Here is a 16,508-nt window from a genome sequence, read left to right as displayed (position 1 = left end):
CTAACCCTGGCAGAAAGGAACAGATTGAGATAAGGGAACACAAAGGCCCACTGATGAGTTTAATTCTTCATACCCCAATTTAGACCTAATCATTAGTCTGTGACACGGGTACAAAGGAAAATGATTTCCAGCTTGTATGTATAAGAATAACTTTTGCAAGCTGCTAGATTTTTTGTATTCTAATAAAAAAAATCAGAAGAATAGTCTGAATTATTATTTCTCATGAACACTTCAACAAAACACAAAGCACTTACTTCTGCTCAATGACTTCTCCTCAGCTATGGACCTTTCATTTTTTAGGACTTCCTGTGGAGAACAATAGTGCTGGGACTTGAAGCAAAGGAGAGCTGTCTATCTCATTACCTCTACAGTCACAGGCTGTATCTGTAAAACCTCTTTCATTGTACTTATGGTAATAACTGAGCATAATCTGCCTTTAATCCAAATTTGGCCAAATTTCCCATTTTAGTCATGTTAAAGATTTACAAAAGAAGAAATTACTTCTCAGTAAAAAATTGAAAAACTTCATAATCTAGTCCACTGGGGAAAATTATATTTTGAATTAGAAGATTTAGGTTTAAATCCCTCCTCTGTCATTTGTGACCCTGGGTAAAATGTTGATCCTTTCTAGGTCTCAGTTTCCTCATATTTAAAATGATAGAGTTGCATTAAACGGTCTCAGGTTCCTTACTGCTCTAAATCTAGGATCCTATAAATCCAGTGAACAACCTCAAAAGGGATTTATTTCCTTATCCTTCTGTTCAGCTTGGAGTGTTCCTGCCCTTCTTCAATCTCATTCTTGACTCTAAGCATCTGAGAGGTAAAATAGTGTAGTGGGTAAGAGGCTGGACTTGAAGGCAAGAAGGTCTGTGCTCTGGTACATAATGTCTATGTGATTCTGGGTAAGTCATTGAGTCAGTGCTCTAGGAAACTCTCTAAGACTATATATTGCAAAGGACAAGATGACCTATATTGGCCAAGAACATTTTCTCACCTGAGTTTCTTATAACAAAGAAATTACAGATCGAGTCCCTATTCCTATTGCACAGAGCATGGGCCATTCCACTGAATAGACATAAGAATAAACCTACACCTTGGCTGTTTTGGATAGGTCACGTGTGTCCTGACACCTTACTAAAAGACATGTGATTAATAACATTTGGTTGGCTCCTTGATCCCCTATGTGGATGAACTTTGCCAAGAAGTCACCCCAAAAGAAAAGATGTCAACTGTCCAATTTCCTCATAAACCACACAGTAGGCAGTTCTTCTTGGTTTAGACACAAAACCTTCTTTGCACAACTCTCCATCATTCTTTCTTCCTTACCCAGAAGCATCTGGAAAACCTTACCATTTAAAGGGAATTTCTCTCTCATTTGGATTCTGTTGAACTTTCTACATTATGGTGACAAATACCTTTTGTTGGGCATATACTTCCTTGTTTGTGCCTGTCTTGGTATTATTAATCAGTGAGTCAAAGAACAAAGTTATCTCTGATAACTTTTAAAGAATTCCTAATTATGAGTGTATGCATGGGAGATCTGCTTTGTTGGAAGAAAACCTTTGAGGCAGTGGTTTTTTCTGCTGAATCAAAATCTTTTTATAGACAGCTATAAACCAAAAAGACAACAGTAAAAAAAGTACATCTTGATCTCAATATTATCTGAATATTTTAACAAACTATATGATTGTAAAGATGTGATCTATAGTATATAACTTGTAAAAGCCTTCTTATCCCTCCCCCCCCAAATCTTTAGCAATAATGTCCTCAGTACTTTTGTAGATCATTCTCTTTATCTTTTTTTCCTATAAATTGGAAAAGTAGGTATTAGCTTACTAATAATATTCTCTTGGTCAACTTTTTGGGGATTGATATCTCCAACTTCTTCTAAGCCTTTGATAACCTCTTCTTTTTAAGATATCTTGAGAAATGATCCCTCAAAGCCCTCAAAAATTATGTTAACTCCAATATGAATTTCTTTTTTTATATACTTGGCCTAATGCTCTTCTTTAGTGCCCTTTCTACTTTGTCATCTGGCACATTGTGGACAGAGATGTTAAAGTCCAAGTGCCAGCACTCCTCTGTCTTTGGATGGAGAAAAAGGTTTTAAAAATCTTTATAGATCTTTTCCATGGCTTCATTCTTTTTATTGTCTCCCTTCTAGTCACATAATAGAATGAAAAATCAGCTAAGATTCTCTTTCTGAAACATGAGATGAGTGTGATTAATAATCTATCCTTAAGTTTTAAATCAGAGAAAAATTTTTGAAGGGAGTTTTTCAATATTGTTTCTGGATTAATACATTTTAAGCTCAACACAATTGAATAGCCTTGCTCTGAAAAGTTCTTTTTAATGACATTTTCTTCAGAATTGGAAAGGCAAATCATTTGGACTTGAGGGGTTGGGTGGAGTTAGCAGAAATTGCCAATAACCCTCTAGCCTCTCTTCTACTGTATTATTTCCTTTAGGATGTTGTCCATTATACTACAGTTGCCAAGATTCTTGCCTAGATAGGAAATCTAGAAAAATGAGCCAGAGAGAACACACTAATATCCAGTGAGACTTTTGTAAAAAAGATGGTACCAGGGTTAGTGACTTTCCCTGTGTCTCTATCCTCTCCTGAGCTGTATGTGTGTGTATGTATATATGTATATATATGTATATATGTATATACATATATATACATATATATAAAATCTGTAGGAGATTTTTGAGTGCCAGATTCTTCTATAGGCTGTTTGAGGACTTGAGCATAGTAAAAACATGGAGAGTCTGGATAATGATTGACAGTGCCAAGCACATGGTTAACAAACGGCATATCTATCTTTGACCCAAGCCTGGTGATGGCTATGTCATGGACAATTCTGATATAAACCTTCCTTAGTCCAAAGCAGAGATGATGGAACTCAAAGCCTTATGAATAAATAAATACATATTTACAAATCTCTGGAGGAAAAATTACTCTACTTGAGAATTCAGATTCTAAAAAAGTTTCATGCCTAAAAATAAATGCATATTTATAAAACAGAGTAGACAATTAAGGGCTTGGATTCAAAACAAGCTTAAGAATCTTAGGTTAACCATATATTTTCTATTACAGAATATGTTAGGATAATTTTTGGAAAAGATAGCAGAATGTCCTCAGAGAGTATCCCATCATAAAATATGAAACTCTAGGTAACTTGAAGTGTCTGACTGAATGGAGCTCATCATTAATAGGACATAGAGCTTTCAGTCACTGTCATCACCACTGTTTCCTCAAAGATACTTTATAAATAAGCTCAACTACTTTCCCATACAGTTTCTACTTACCAAGCAGAGGCAGATGAAAGCCAGGAAGGCATGAGGAAAAATTATAAAATGAAAATGCCTATTAAATCCTGTTCTCTCCTTCCAGTGCTTCCCTTTCAGACTCCAATGCATTTCTTCTACTCAGTCATTTATACTTGAATGAGAATTCTGTCAATAATTGTGGTACTGATTGTAGAGAATATTTGTATTATAAACCTTTATTCTAATTGGAGAGTAAAAGGATTTATCCATTTGTAAAAGAACATTGCCATAATTCCAAGGCAAGCCAAGAACATAAACTATCTTTAATAATTTGTGTACTTGTGGTAAGGAGGAAAAATCCATTGTCTCTGCACTCCATGTGATATCTCACCCCACCTCCTTCAAAGGCTGAGATAAGGGCTAACCTAGCTGTTAAGTCTAATTATAGTACTGGACCATGATGATAAAGGATCAGTGTAATTAGCAGAAAGAACACAACTGAGGAAAGAGGCTTTGGGAAAGAAAATGGAATACAGTAGAAAAGGACCCTTGATTCCCAATTGAAAATCCTGCTCCTAAGGGTGACAAGATGGTGGACTTTTGCTCATGGAGAGGAAGGAGTAGAAGAAGAAAAATAATATGGTCAAAGTAAGAAGGTAAAGAAGAGAAGGTGGCCTGCAAAAAAAGAGGGTATAAAGAAGGAGAGGGTGAACTTACTTCCAATATCTCAAGAAGAAATGTGGTAATGTCCTATCTTCCTCCCCAACCCCCCCTTGGACATAGCCTCATGGTCCAGAATTTCCACTATCTGCACCCAAATATCCTTCAAGGAGTAAAATAAGGAGTAGCTGAAGGGACCCCTCCAGGACCCATCTAGCAGTAGCAAAGGGGTCAGCATTGAGATAGGAGAAAACTGGAAGACTAGAAAAACAAATCAGCTCACTTGCCTCATATAATAATTGTGAATGTATCTTTTTGAATATTTATTATATACAAAATGCCAGACTAGGTGCAATGGGCAATACATTCCTTTATTAAACAAGTTAGTCTATGAGTCTAGGCTGGTTGTAGTCCAATGGAGGAGATGCATGAATATAAATCACAAGGCCCTGTGTAACTAGTACTGAATTATACAAAAGTGTTGTTAGAGGTGTTTTTAAAGGGAGTTATCATTTCCAATTGAAATAAATGGGGAGGGACTGCTTTTATCTACTCCTCATAAAAACTCGATATTGGTCTGGGAAGATGGCGGCGTAGACGGAGCGAATCTTAAAACCTCCGCACCCTTACACACCGAGATAGAAAACAATGTGCTTCGAAAAGAAAGAGGACCAAATCTAATAATGGGACAGAGCAGGGGGAACCCTACTGCAGCACAACTAAAGAGGTAAGCCAAGAAAAAGGCTTCAATATTTGAACTATTGGGACTGAGGGCATAGAAGGGGAATCCCAGGATCCCAGGGAGCCTCCCCCATGTACTGTGTGGAGTCTCCAGCAGCCGGGAAATCTCAGGCCTGGTGGTGCACTGGTCAGGAGAGAGGGCCTTGCTGGCATAAGACTCAGGAAGTCAAACACAGGCACTGGAGAGGTGACTGGAGGAGAAAACCAGAGAAACACAGCAAAAATGCCCAGAAGATGGTGGCTTAGAGAGAGCCAAACCCCAGAGCGCAGATAGCTTGTCTTCCTCTTACCGAGATAGAGAACTCAGGGCTTCAAGAGGAAAGAAAACCAGATCAAACACAGTGGATAGCGCAGTGGGACCCCACTGCTGGAGAGCTCAGTTCAGAGAAAACACTCCTTCTTGTCACCCCACATTTTTTGGTTTCTTTTGTTTGTTTGTTTTTCCCTTCCCTGGAGGTTTTGAGGTTTTAGCCTCAGGGCAGATTAATCCAATCAATACAGGATTAATCCCAACAATTGGACAGACAAGAAGTCTTCAAAGGGCAGAGAAAGTAACTACAAACTTTTGCCCCTGGGAGGAAGATCTTTCATCAAAGATCATTAAATACATCTGCTCAAACTAGCAGAACAAGGAAGGGAAAAAACGAGTAAGCAACAGAAAAAGAGAAAAGAAATGACAATTGACAGCTTCTTTCAAGGAAGTGAAAAGGGAGCAAATGAAACAGAAATAGAAGATGGAGTAGTTCCAGCGAATTGGACACAGGCTTTGGAAGATCTCAAAATTCAATTAACTCAAGAATTTAAAACTCAATTAATTCAAGAACTTCAGGAACTCAAAAAACAATCAAGAGAGGCTGAAGACAATTTGAAAAATGAAATACATGAGCTAAAACAAGAAAATAAAGTCTTAAAAGCCAGAATTGGCCAGCTTGAAAATGAAGCAAAGAAGGCAAAAGATGATCTACAAAGAAAATCAGACCAGAACGAGAAGGATGACCAAAAAGCAAGGGATGAAATTCAGTCTTTAAAAAACAGAACTCAACAACTAGAAGAAAATGACTTCACAAGGCAGCAAGAATATATTAAACAAAATTTTAAAAAATGAAAAATTTGAGGAGAATATGAAACACCTCATTGATTCAACCAAAGATCTGGAGAAGAGAGCTAGAAGAGACAACTTAAGAATTATTGGTTTACCAGGACATCATGATAAAAGAAAAAGTTTAGATAGCATTTTACAAGAAATTATCAGAGAAAATTGCCCAGAAATTCTTGAACAAGAGGGAAAAGTAGAAATTGACAGGATCCACAGATCACCTCCTACATTTAATCCACAATTGACAACTTCCAGGAATATTATAGCCAAATTCAAAAACTACCAGACTGAGGAAAAAATATTACAAGCTGCCAAAAAGAAGGCATTCAGATATCAGGGAACCACAGTTAGGATAACACAGGATCTGGCTGTATCTACATTGAAGGACCTGAAGGCATGGAACACAATATTCAGGAAAGCAAGAGAACTGGGTCTACAACCAAGAATCAACTATCCAGCGAGACTAACTATATTATTGCAGGAGAAAATATGGTCATTCAATAAAATTGAGGACTTCCAAACATTCATCAAGAAAAAAACCAAACTTACACAGAGAGTTTGCTGCCCAAACCCAGAACTCAAGAGAATCAACATAAGGTAATTAAGAGAATGGGAGGAGGAGAAAAAATTCTTTTCTTTAAGGGACACAAAAAGTTCAATCAATTTATATCCCAAGAAGAAAAGAAGGTATTGGCAAATATTAAAAATTATTATTACCAACAGGGTAGCTAGAAGAAGTTTACATAGAGGGAACAGAGACAAACTGTATAGGATGAAATGTCAAGAGATATATAAATATATATAAATATATATATATATATATGTGTGTGTGTGTGTGTGTGTGTGTGTGTGTGTGTATGTATAAATATATACAAAACTGGGGGGGAAGAAGATAACAATAAGGAAAAAAGGAAAGCAAACAAAAAGGAATAAATGTATATTGCATAAAGAAGCACGTGGGATCAATAGGGAAAAATAACAATACACTGTAAGGGTAAAGAGGTTAAAGAGAGGGAATATTCAATACTTAAGTGCATTGAAATCAACTTAGAGAAGAACAATCAGATCCATAGGGGCAGAAAATTGATTCACGCCCTATAGAGAATTAGAAGGGTAACAAAGGGACTGGAAGAGAGAGAAGCAATACTAGGGAGGAAGAGGGCTTGGGGGGGGGGGAGGACCACATGGCTTTAAAGAACAATAAGAGGGGAATAAGAAGGGAGGGGGGAGAAAGGGAAGTACAAAAAGGGAGGGGATTATAGGAACTGATTAAAAACACTGGTATAGAAGGAAACAGTGGAAGAAGAAAGGACAGGACTAAGAGAGAGAATCAAAATGTCTGAGAATGCAGTGTTGATAATTATAACTCTGAATGTGAATGGAATGAACTCACCCATAAAACAGAAGCAAATAGCAGAGTGGATTAGAAACCAAAACCCAACCATATGTTGTTTACAAGAAACACACATCAGACAGACAAACAGACATAGAATGAAAATGAGAGGATGGAGCAAAATCTTTTGGGCTTCAAATGAGAAAAAGAAGGCAGGGGTGGCTATCATGATCTCTGACAGAGCCAAAGTAAAATAGATAAGGTTAAAAGAGATAGGGAAGGTTACTAAATCCTAATAAAAGGCAGTATAAACAATGAAGAAATATCAGTATTCAATATGTATGCACCAAACGGAATAGCTTCCAAATTTCTAAAGGAAAAGCTAGTGGAGCTCAAGGATGAAATAGATAGCAAAACCATACTAGTGGGGGACCTGAACCTTCCCCTATCAGATCTAGATAAATCAAACCAAAAAATAAATAAGAAAGAGATGAGAGAGGTGAATGAAACCCTAGAAAAATTCGAGTTAATAGATATTTGGAGAAAAATAAATAGAGATAAAAGGGAATATACCTTCTTTTCAGCAGCACATGGAACATTCACAAAGATAGACCATGTAATAGGGCACAGAAACATGGCAAACAAATGCAAAAAAGCAGAAATAATAAATGTAACCTTCTCAGATCATAATGCAATAAAAATAGTTATTAGTAAGAATACATGGAGATGCAAACCAAAAACTAATTGGAAATTAAATAATATGATTCTCCAAAATAAATTAGTGAAAGAACAAGTCACAGAAACAATAATTTCATTGAAGACAATGACAATGATGAGACTTCTTACCCAAACTTATGGGAGGCAGCCAAAGCAGTTCTAAGGGGAAAATTGATATCACTGAGTGCATATATTAACAAATTAGGGAGGGAAGAGGTTAATGAATTGGGCATGCAACTTAAAAAACTAGAAAATGAACAAATTAAAAATCCTCAGATGAAAACTAAATTAAAAATACTAAAAATCAAAGGAGAAATTAATAAAATAGAAAGTAAAAGAACTATTGAATTAATAAATAAGACTAGAAGCTGGTATTTTGAAAAAACAGATAAAATAAACAAAGTACTGGTTAATCTAATTTTAAAAAGGATAGAAGAAAACCAAATTAATAGCATCAAAGATGAAAAAGGAGACCTCACCTCTAATAAAGAGGAAGTTAAGGCAATCATTAAAAGCTATTTATATAGCAATAAATTTAGTAATCTAGGTGATATGGATGAATATTTGCAAAAATATAAATTGCCTAGATTAACAGCAGAAGAAATAGAATACTTAAAAAATCCAATATCAGAAAAAGAAATTGAACAGGCCATTAAATCACTAGGGCCTGATGGATTCACATGTGAATTCTTTCAAATATTCAAAGAACAATTAATCCCAATACTATACAAATTATTTGATATAATAAGCAAAGAAGGAGTCTTACCAAACTCCTTTTATGACACAAATATGGTACTGATTCCAAAGACAGGCAGATCAGAAACAGAGAAAGAAAATTACAGACCTATCTCCTTAATGAACATAGATGCAAAAATCTTAAATAGAATACTAGCAAAAAGACTCCAGCAAGTGATCAAAAGGGTTATTCATCATGATCAGGTGCGATTTATACCAGGAATGCAAAGATGGTTCAACATTAGGAAAACCATCCACATAATTGACCATATCAACAAGCAAACCAACAAAAAAGACATGATTATCTCAATAGATGCTGAAAAAGCCTTTGACAAAATACAACACCCATTCCTACTTAAAACACTAGAAAGTACAGGAATAGAAGGTTCTTTCCTAAAAATAATAAACAGTACATATCTTAAACCATCAACAAGCATCATATGCAATGGGGATAAATTAGAAGCCTTTCCAATAAGATCAGGTGTGAAACAAGGATGCTCATTATCACCTCTTTTATTTAACATTGTACTAGAAACACTAGCAGTAGCAATTAGAGAAGAAAAAGAAATTGAAGGTATTAAAATAGGCAACAAGGAGACTAAGCTATCACTCTTTGCAGATGATATGCTGGTCTACTTAAAAGATCCTAGAGAATCAACTAAAAAGCTAGTAGAAATAACCAACAACTTTAGCAAAGTTGCAGGATACAAAATAAATGCACATAAATCATCAGCATTTCTATATATTTCCAATACATCACAACAGCAAGAGGTAGAAAGAGAAACACCATTTAAAATTACCCTAGACAATATAAAATACTTGGGAATCTATCTACCAAAACAAATACAGGAATTATACGAACATAACTACAAAACACTTTCCAAAAAAGTAAAACTAGATCTAAACAATTGGAAAAACATTGAGTGCTCATTGATAGGATGAGCTAACATAATAAAAATGACCATTTTACCCAAATTAATTTACTTATTTAGTGCCATACCTATCAAACTACCAAAAAACTTTTTTACTACATTAGAAAAAATATAACAAAGTTTATTTGGAAGAACAAAAGATCAAGAATATCAAGGGAAATAATGAAAAAACGTGAAGGAAGGTGGCTTAGCAATGTCAGATATTAAGCTATACTATAAAGCAGCAGTCATCAAAACAATATGGTACTGGCTAAGAGACAGAATGGAGGATCAGTGGAATAGACTTAGGATAAATGACATCAGCAAGACAGTGTATGATAAACCCAAAGAGCCCAACTTTTGGGGCAAAAATCCACTATTTGACAAAAACTGCTGGGAAAATTGGAAAACAATATGGGAGAGATTAGGTTTAGATCAACATATCACACCATACACCAAGATAAATTCAGAATGGGTGAAAGACTTAAATATAAAGAAGGAAACTGTAAGTAAATTAGGTGAACACAGAATAGTATACTTGTCAGATCTCTGGGAAAGGAAAGATTTTAAAACCAAGCAAGAGTTAGAAAAAATTACAAAATATAAAATAAATAATTTTGATTATATTAAATTAAAAAGTTTCTGTACAAACAAAAACAATGCAACCAAAATCAAAAGGGAAACAACAAACTGGGAAAAAATCTTTATAACAAAAAATTCTGACAGAGGTCTAATTACTCAAATATACAAGTAGCTAAATCAATTGTATAAAAAATCAAGCCATTCCCCAATTAATAAATGGGCAATGGACATGAATAGGCAATTTTCAGATAAAGAAATCAAAAGTATCAATAAGCACTTGAGAAAGTGTTCTAAATCTCTAATAATTAAAGAAATGCAACTCAAAACAACTCTGAGGTACCACCTCACACCTAGCAGATTGGCTAAAATGATATCAGGGGAGAGTAATGAATGTTGGAGAGGATGTGGCAAAATTGGGACATTAATGCACTGCTGGTGGAGTTGTGAACTGATCCAACCATTCTTTATGGCAATTTGGAACTATGCCCAAAGAGCGATAAATGAATGCCTGCCCTTTGATCCAGTCATACCATTGCTGGGATTGTACCCCAAAGAGATCAAAGATAAACAGACTTGCACAAAAATATTTATAGCTGCATTCTTTGTGGTGGCAAAAAACTGGAAAACAAGAGTATGCCCTTCAATTGGGGAATGGCTGAACAAATTGTGGTCTATATATGTTGGTGATGGAATACTATTGCGCTCAAAGGAATAATAAGCTGGAGGAATTCCATGTGAACTAGAAAGACCTCCAGGAATTGATGCAGAGTGAAAGGAGCAGAGCCAGAAGAACATTGTACAAAGAGACTGATATACTGTGGTAAAATCGAATGTAATGGATGTCTGTACTAGCAGCAATGCAATGACCCAAGACAATTCTGAGGCATTTATGGAAAGGAACACTACCCACATTCAGAGGAAGAACTACAGGAGTAGAAACACAGAAGAAAAACAACTGTTTGGACACTTGGGTTGATGAGGACATGATTGGGGATGTAGACCTGAAAAGACCCACCCATGTAACTATCAATAATGTGTACATAAGTCTTGACTGACCACACATAATAAAACCAGTGGAAATGTGAATTAGCTACAGAGGAGGGGGGCAGGGGGTTGAGGAGGTGAAAGGGAAAGTAAAAACATGACTTATGTAACCATGGAAAATTTTTCTAAAAAGAAAAAATTATTTAAAAAAAGAAAAAACACCTCAATATTGGAAAGGACAACAGAAGCTAACCAGCCCATACTAAGCCCTCTCTATAACAAATCCAACAAATGGTCAATCAGTCTCTATTTGAAGACTTCCTAGTAAGAGGAAATCCACTACCTCAGAGGCAATTCATTTCATTTTTGGAATATTTTAATCACTAGAAATTTTTTTTCCTCACATAAAACTTTAAATTTGCCTTTCTACAATTTCTACTCTTTTTTTGTGTTTGCAGTCAGGGTCAAAGAGAAAAGTTTATTTCTCCTTTGACATGATAGCCATTCAAATAAAGGCAGCTCTTCTGACCACCCCCATTCTGCCTCCCCTCAAGTCTTCTCTACTAAAACCTAAAAATAACTAAATCTTTCAACTTATTAGCCTATGGTACAGTCCCTACTCCTCTCAGCTTTTAGTAGCCCTCCCCTTAAACACTCCAACTTTTCTAGGTCCTTTTAACTAGAAGAAAAGGATACAGTTCTCCATATGTGGCTGACCAAAATAGAAAACAATGGAACCATCACCTCCCTTGTTATAAGCAAAATTCTTTTATAAAATCACAGTGACTTTTTAAATAGTCATATTACACTGTTGAATCATACTGAACTTGTCTTTTAGTAAAAACTCACAGAGTGAGATGCATTAGGGGATAAAGTTCTGAGCATCAAGTTAAGAAGACATGAGTTCAATTCTGACCTCAGACACTTACTGACATATGACCTAGGGTGATTCATTTTACTTCAATTCCCTCAGATCCAAAATGGAGAAAATAATAGTATCTGTCTCCCAGGGTTGTTGTGAAGGTCAAACTAGATATTTGCAGAGTGCCTGGCACATAGTAGACACACAAATGTTTGTTTCCTTCTCCCTTCTGCCCTAGCCCCAAGAACTGTAGTGTGTGCAATTAGAATCTTGTACCCCTGGACTTCATCTCCCAGAATCCCTTTCCTTTCATCCCCATGTTACATCCTTACATTTTGAAAATAAGTTTCTGTAACTCCACCCCCTCTCTCTCTCTCTTCTCCCACATGCGAGGGTGGGAAAGCTGGCTTTACTCAGGCTCTTACTTTTGTCTTTTTCAAGTGATTATAAATAAATCTTATAAAATATAATACTTGGAGTAATTGGATATTAATTTTTAATCTTACATTTCTGGCCAACCACAAAGGGATAGAATCCTTGATTTTTTTTAAGAAAGCCCTTGAGTAAATAATAGGGAGAAGATAAATTTTGTAAAGCCATGTTCCTCCTCCCATGCTGCTGCCTGCCTTGCTGCTGCTGCTTACTGCTGCTGATTCAGCTTGGGTGGTCCCCACCGATCCTGTAGCCTCCAACCAGACCCCATGTTGTAAGCCTATACTGCATCTTTTCAACACATAAACCAGGAGTTCTTAAGAAGCTTTTGAAATATAAATCCCCCTTTCTCTTGCTTGCTGCAACTTCCCAAGCCAAGTTTTTTGTTTGTTTGTTTTAGAGCAGTCCCTTCCATGCTATCCACCCCAACCCTAGCCTGTCTAATCCAGGAGGGCTTCCATGCTGTGGTGGAGGGGACTGAGGTATGACGTAGCCACTGGTTTTACTCCTGTTTGAGGGAGAAGGGACAGAACTCTTCTCCCAAATATTCCTTGTGAGGCTTTTACTCCTAGCCAGTGTATACCAGGGTAGTACCACCTATGGACAGGAAGCAGAGATTGCAAGCATGGCCCAGTTTCCTGCCTATCTCAAACAATTCCTGTTTCTAGAGAGCCTTACCAAACTCACACAGTGCATTACAGCTTTAGGATGTCTTTTCTTACTGCTGTTCCTGGGAATACTGGTACTTTTTGGATTCTTTGAAATATATCCATTCCTCCCCAAGAAGGAACAACTGAAATATATCTTGAGTAATCTCAAGATGCAGAAGGGAAATTCTACCCAATTTGTGCAACACATCCAATATGGGATTCATCCACACTATGCCCAGTGCGTGTATGGGGATCCCCGAGATATAACCAAAGGAATCTAGATAAATGATTATATTTGGGGAGGGGAAGGAATCTTAATGAGATCTGGAGATGAATTTTAAGCCTTTTCAGACTCCGTTGTTTTATTGATGTTAACTTTTTCAGTTTTGTTCCCCTCCAAATAGTGAATGAGTCTTTATTGAAATTGGAGAAAAGGACTCTTAAATTCAATGCCTGTATCCTGTCATGCTTCTTGTATTTGCTGTGTTTGCTTTAAGATTTAATTTTGTCTTTTTAAGTTCACATATCGATCTAATCTATACTATTCTGTTACATTGAATCATTTTCAGCTACTGCATTTTGGCCATTAGCTGTATGTTCTGTTATATTGTCTTTATTTGTACTTCCTCTATGACTGTAGTGGAGAAAATACCATTGTAAAAGCCCATAGTCAACTTGGGCAAACCCTTTTCCATGACAAAACTATAGGTCCTTATGGATGCTGAGTTTGTCACGAGATCCATCAAGGCCATATGTTGCCACAGCCTTTTGTTCCTTTTTGCATTTGTTACTTGTCATTATCACACTGGTTACAACCTGTATACAACCTTTGGAGAATTGAATGACTAAAGAATCTCAATTGATTTTAAGGGGGTCTTCAGAAGTGATTTTTTCAGGATAGCTAGTAGCATCCCTGCCTCTGACTAATCATTTGCCTGCTTTTGAGTTGTTTGTAACAAGAGGTAAAGGTCCATTTGTAGCTGAAGTGAAGTGCAATAGCACTGTTGTATTCCCCATCTCTGCATTTATTAAAAATGTAATGGATGAGACATCTAAAGTGATTTTCACTATTTAGTCCTTGGCTCCACATTGAAACAGATGGGACATATTGGAAAAAGGTCTTTTACACTGTTATAGTCTCATACCAGAGGGAGGGAGGTTTCCCAAAGGGCTTAGTTACCCTGTGATGGGTTATAATCTCATCTTGGAGGTGGGAAGTTTTTTCCTGGGAATCCTAGTAGCTTCTGAATGGGTTTTTATATTTATAACTCTTCAGCTTACTCTACCCTTCCACCAGAATGATCTAAATTCTTGGCGACATTTTAGATTTTCATCAGCAGTACAGAGGTTTGTGTTTTTCTGGGCTCCTCTGCCACATTTTGGAATAATGCCAATAATAGTCTTTGTTAAAAAATACCTCAGCCATGGTTGAAAGATTGACTACATCTGGAGGACTTGTGACAAGTATCCATGAGCTTCATAGCTGTTGTTTTTTTAATGTCACACAGCAAATGGCTATAGAGACTCATGTGAATCCTAATGATAGCAGATTTGTTTGCTATTGTCATTAACTGAGCTATTATGATTTTGAGGAATTTTGGTATTTCTTGAATATGCATTACCTGTTGTACTACTGTTTTATAAAGTTCTTACTTGATGAAAAATCATTTACACTCACACTGTAGATCATGGCCAAGTTAAAAAGGAAATGGATCCCATTTTGGGGTGATAAATCTTTCTATTCTACCTCCCCTTGGCTGACACAGTACATCACTGATGGTAGCTATATATTTTTGATTTTTTAAAACATTTTTATTATTATTGTTTTTCCTTGCATGTTCAATACAGTATTTGAGTTTTCTTTTTCTCTCATTTTTGTACTCAAAGCATGTTAACAATATTAAGGATTTTTTTAAATTTTGCATTAGGGTAAGTTTAAAATGTCCATTAGCCCTAATGTCAATGCATACCCCAAAGCTTTTGACTATAGAAATAGTGTCACTGATTGTTTAAAAATTATGGGACTTTGCTTAATGATTATGTCTGATTCCAGGAAAAGGGATCACACAAAAAGCCACTGCACAGTGCCAAGGAGCACATAAGAACCTGCATAGTGCCAATGAGCACAAATTCAAAGAGCCCGACCATTGGGTTTGATGAGATTTTGTGCCAAGACAAGAGAACTTGAACTTGTTTGAGGTTTGATGTTGCGGCTATTTGACATATGTCAGAAACAGGTCTTCCCCAAACCACATTTCTATCAAGCACCTCACTTTGGTTGCCATTCTGGCCCACCTATACCTGAGAGAAAAGGTAAAATCAGACCAGGGAATGCTATTTCCCAATTTTCTGTTAAAATCTAGTCCCTTTTCTTTTTTTTTATAGTGTGGTAATTTTCTGTAGTCCTGGTTTATGAATGGGTAAGTGCATAATTGGTACTACAGGTTTATGTGACATAAATCACTTTAATCGGGTCCTGGTTCAAGGACCTGTTATAGACTTAATTTTCCTTAACTTAGAATTTTTATTCGTAAGATATATGATATTTTATATTTCATCCAGAAGTTACTTTTTCTCTTTTATTTGGATTTTTTGATGGTTTTTTTCTTATGGCAATTGATTCATATACCTCATAACTCAGCCATGTATCCCTGAGTGAACTATGTGTTTTTCAACATGCTCATCAGGGAAGATTGTATTATTATCTTATAATGCAAAGTTTAAAATCTTTTGAGAGTAATTTTAGGATAAAAAACTTGCTACCTCCCTGAATCCAGAAAGTAAACTATTTGGAGAAGGAGCCATGAACATGCCTAAAGATACTACACACTGCATGGAAAGTCCCAGAGTGAACATTGGGATGTGGTAAATTTGAACTGTGGGGGGTTGGATGCATTTATTTTGAATGTATACTCTTATGCCAAAGGGGACTGCCCCCAAATTAGTTTTTTTATAAATATAGCAACCATTGGTTTTGTTCTTTTTCTTTTTTATTTCCTATTTATCCCAAAATTATTGTAATTCCCCTTAGAAACTGCAATATTGCATATGCCTTTCATTAAAAATCATTAGAATTATGTTTTTTATATTTAAATGATCCATTGGGGCAACTAGTCTAACAAAGGATCACAGGGGTAAATGTATAATTAGAATCTTCTACCCCTGGACTTAATCTCTCAGAATCCCTTTCCTTTCATCCCCACATTATGTCCTTATGTTTTGAAGATTAGTTTCTGTAACTCCATCCCTACCCTCTCTCTCTCGCTCTTCTCCCGTGTGCATGGCTGGGCAAGGTGGCTTTACTTATGCTTTTACTTTTGCCTTTTTCAAGTGATTATTAATAAATCTTATAAAATAATACTTGGATTAATTGAATATTAATTTTTTTAAATTTATTTATTTATTTTAACATTTATTAATATTCATTTTTAACATGGTTACATGATTCATGCTCCACCTTTCCCCTTCAACCCCCGCCCCCACACCCCCCCCACCCTTGGCCGATGCGCGTTTCCACTAGTTTTGTCATGTG

The sequence above is a fragment of the Gracilinanus agilis genome, chromosome 1 (assembly GCF_016433145.1).
Source record: "Gracilinanus agilis isolate LMUSP501 chromosome 1, AgileGrace, whole genome shotgun sequence".
NCBI classification, from domain to species: Eukaryota; Metazoa; Chordata; class Mammalia; order Didelphimorphia; family Didelphidae; genus Gracilinanus; species Gracilinanus agilis.
The sequence above is the reverse complement of the archived record's forward strand: the minus strand, read 5'-3'. Positions refer to the sequence as shown.